At 37.9% G+C, this 3,566-nt stretch overlaps 1 pseudogene; it reads left to right on the top strand.

Moving 5' to 3' along the window:
* The first annotated feature begins 914 nt into the window (after positions 1-914).
* LOC147393270 (1-acyl-sn-glycerol-3-phosphate acyltransferase BAT2, chloroplastic pseudogene) lies at positions 915-2,063 on the top strand (annotated as a pseudogene).
* Positions 2,064-3,566: the final 1,503 nt, after the last annotated feature.

Genomic DNA, 3,566 nt, shown 5'->3' with positions numbered 1-3,566 from the left:
TGCCAATAACCTAGTTTTTTATTTATTTTTTAGTTAGTCTCTTTTTATTATTTGTTTATCGAATTTTTTTTTTCTTGTTGATACGATCATTAATTATTTGGGTTCTACTTGGAATACGTCGATCTAATATATTAGTCTTTTTGGTTCAATCAAGGGCTATTCGGAATGATCCTAAATAACGCGATATTTCAAGATGGATGGTTTTATTAATGATGGGATTTTGATAGTTGGACAATAAATGGTTTTTTTTAGATATATGAGTAGATTTGTTTTTTTTTAGTGAGTGCTTGATTTATTGGTTGATGGTTTTTTTTTTTTTTTAAAATTGGGCAAGACTTGCTGTCCATTGGCAGCAAGAAGAAAGGCAAAAATAAAATACAAAAAAAAAAAAAGAAAAAATTGGTTTTTAGGTTATGATATCAAACACCAGCACGTTTATGGGTTTTACGTATGGTGTGGCCATAGTAAAAATTGGATTTTAGTAGTTAAAACCTCAATGCTTTTAATGAGAAAGGCTGGTGTGCATAATCAAAAAACGTTTTTTTTTTCTTCTTCCCATCTTCTTCTCCAATGGACCAATGGAAACAGTAGAGAAAGAAGAAAGCAGCAAAAGAGAAACGTTCCCCCTCTCTTTCTCTCTCTCTCTCTCCCTCTCTCTAATCTTCTCTTCTCTATCTCACACCAATTCATCGCCTTTTTTTCGATTCGAGGTTTTCTATTTGAATTCTATTGAAGTAATAGGCGATTGTGAACCTTCTCTCTTCGTTTGTGATGATTATGCACCACATTATCTAGCCTATAACAGAAGGGATGGAAGTTCTTTCATGTTTTATGCCACCCCCTGCTCTCCCTCATGCTTCGCTTAAAGCTAAGGGTTCTCCAAGGTGTATACTCCATTCTATTGTTAACATTGTTCCAAGAAACACTTTAGGATTTGTGAGGAAACGTGGTGGTCAATCGTTGGATGGGTTCAACCAAAAATCTTTCTGGAGAACGTATCACGAGATCAATTTGCAAAATCGGCATTCGATTCCAACAATATTAGTGTCAAATCCGAATTTGCCGGAGCTGGGTATCCTGATGCTACATACTCATTGACAGAACTTCGGTTGGGGGTTGAGACTTCAAGGGATTTGTTTTTATGCTATAACTTCCTTGGTTGCCATTTTTTTTGTGTTGATGTTGGTGCTGCACCCTTTTGTGCTACTATTTAATCGATACCGAATAAAAGCCCATCACCTTGTTGCAAAGATTTCGGCAACTTTAACTGTTTTTCTGTTCTTTAAGGTTGAGTTTGAGGGATTAGAGAATATACCTGCACCAGATATTCTTGCTGTATATGTTTCCAACCACCAGAGCTTCTTAGATATTTATACTCTTTTGATTCTTGGTAGAAGCTTCAAGTTCATTAGCAAGACCTCGATTATTGTCATTCCCATTATCAGATGGGCCATGTATTTTCTGGGTACCATTCCTTTGAAGAGAATGGATAGCAGAAGTCAATTGGATTGTCTAAAGCGTTGCCTAAATCTAGTGAGAAAGGGAGCATTCATTTTTCTTCTTTCCGGAGGGAACTAGGATTAAAGATGGGAAGTTGGGCTCCTTTAAGGTGCGTTTAGCCCAACTTGGTTGGATTGCTGGACTTATGGCTCTCATTATATTCTCCTTTATTACCTTCTACATGTCCGATCTTTTAGCCGATTATTACAAAACTCCAGATCCCATCACAGGGAAGAGAAACTCCACCCACATGAAGGTAGTCCAAGCCAACTTAGGTGGGGCAATATACCGGTTCTGTGGGTTCACCCAATATTTCCAAATTATTGGAGTTGCCATTGGCTACTCTATTACTGCATCCAAAAGCATGGTATCCATGGAGAAGTTGAATGGCCACCACTAGGAAGTTAATTAATATTTCTCTAAATGACCGATGGAAGGTTCGGTTCATTTTCAAGCTCATCTTCACGCCCAAATTACAATAACCTTCAAGAACCCATTTTCTCTCCTTATCATCCTAATAATCTCTCTCTCCCTCTTTGTTTGTGTTTTATTTGCTTTCTTTGATATATTTCTTCATCAATGGCCTTTATCAGTATTTGATTTGAAATAGTTGTTTTTCTGATTTATTGATTTGGTGAGATTTTAGATTGCTTTTTAATCATTGAGGTCAACAATTCTATAGTGCTGATTTTAAGTATCTGAAAAAAATGGGATTTATGCTCTCCATCCTCAAACACCATTCTATATTCAATTTAACATCCTTGGAAAGCTTGAATTATTTTGGATCACCCAAAATAGCTTTTGATTGGACCATATATATATATATATATAATATCTTTTTGGTTTGGACTAAAAATTATGCATGATTGGATCGAATTATAGACCTTGTGTTGATTGCTTGTCCAATGTGCCATAATCTTGATTGAGATATGTGATGATTGATTAGTTTTTATCCAAATGTTAATATGATGGGATGTGATTGGTTTGTGTAATATTGTGATTGATAATCCAATATATGATGAAATGATCAGGGCCATGGGCCCATTTATCTTAAAAGGCCCCGGGCAAACCCCACCCTATTTTGCACACACCACATGCACGTTTACTATTTTGAGCACTTACACGTCCCATTTAGCCAACGTGGCACTAGTGCGTGGCCCGGTCTCTTCGGAGATGCGACGTCATTCATGAAACCCACAACTCCAGTCACGTACCTTAGGGTATATCGAACTGGGGCATCAATACCGTCTGATCAGGTGATTCTAAGAGACATATTGATGCACCCAGGCTGGAACGACCTGAGCCTTTGACCTATTGTAAGCCACACAGTCACATGTCCCGATTGCCAACGTAGTACTAGTACGTGGTCGGTCCCCTCGTGGGATGCCAAACCATTTATGAAAGCTACAACTCTTGACTCGTACCAGTAGGTATAAAAGGTAATCTAAGTATATCAATTGCACTTCTTGGTCAAAACCGGTGCCTAAGCAAGATCTTACCCCGCTGTACCCTACTGTACGAGGGGGATAGACTACGTCTATTCTAGACGAGAGGTATTTAAGTGGGCCCTTGCTCAGCATTGTGCGCCACCTCTCAACTGGAGATCAAACTGGCTGTTTTTGACTTCAGAGAAGTGAATTGAGGTTTTAGATTATCACCTATATGGTATATCAAACCAAGTCACCACGTATCGAAAGGTATATAGGTGTGCTTGGGCAAGGGTGGCCAGATAAAAATGCATTGCATGTAGTAAGCTTAGAGTCTAGAAACCTTCCCAGTAGGTCACGACTCGAACTTATCGTGGGTGTTCCCGGGTTGTTTATTGAATGCATGTGATTGATGAATGTATGTGAGTGATGTGAATGATGAGATTAAGAATGTATGGTTGTCCTCAAGGATAAAAAATTTTCTTTTTGAAAATTAAAATGGGTGCACCGACCCAATAAAGAATCCATTTTTTGCAATAATTTATAATGACGCAGTCCATCTCGATCCAATAATCATGATGGGTCGGGCCATTTAGATCAAAATGAAAATCAAATTCTTTTCTAAATTCGGGTTTCAAC

The sequence above is a fragment of the Akebia trifoliata genome, chromosome 10, assembly GCF_017979445.1.
Source record: "Akebia trifoliata isolate Shusen 1 chromosome 10, ASM1797944v1, whole genome shotgun sequence".
Lineage (NCBI taxonomy): Eukaryota > Viridiplantae > Streptophyta > Magnoliopsida > Ranunculales > Lardizabalaceae > Akebia > Akebia trifoliata.
Note: the sequence above shows the minus strand (reverse complement) of the source record. Positions and strands in the feature narration are given on the sequence as shown.